This window comes from Penaeus monodon, chromosome 28, assembly GCF_015228065.2.
Source record: "Penaeus monodon isolate SGIC_2016 chromosome 28, NSTDA_Pmon_1, whole genome shotgun sequence".
Classification (NCBI taxonomy): Eukaryota; Metazoa; Arthropoda; class Malacostraca; order Decapoda; family Penaeidae; genus Penaeus; species Penaeus monodon.
Window position 1 is genome coordinate 4,771,154 of NC_051413.1, and position 213 is coordinate 4,771,366.

A 213-nucleotide genomic window follows, 5' to 3' on the forward strand; every position below is an offset into this window, starting at 1 on the left:
ACGCTGGATGACGACCCCCAAGACGATGACTCACGGCTAACGCTAAAAGGAACACTCTAAGAAAGACCGACGCTCCTGGATGACGACCCCTAAGACTACGACTCAGGACGACCCCTAAAATAAAAAGAAAAAAAAGGAAATTAGTTAGGAATAAAGGAAATTAGGTTAAGTTGGAAAATACAGGAATTAATTAGGAATTAGTTCAGGTTAAGT

At 40.8% G+C, this 213-nt stretch overlaps 1 long non-coding RNA gene across 1 annotated transcript in view; it reads left to right on the forward strand.

Annotated features, from left to right (window-relative positions):
* The first annotated feature begins 15 nt into the window (after positions 1-15).
* LOC119590924 overlaps positions 16-213 on the forward strand; it is a 6,138-nt gene continuing 5,940 nt past the window's right edge. The window contains exon 1 of the long non-coding RNA XR_005230296.1: positions 16-206. This is a non-coding gene — a long non-coding RNA (uncharacterized LOC119590924). The remainder of the gene's footprint in view (positions 207-213) is intronic.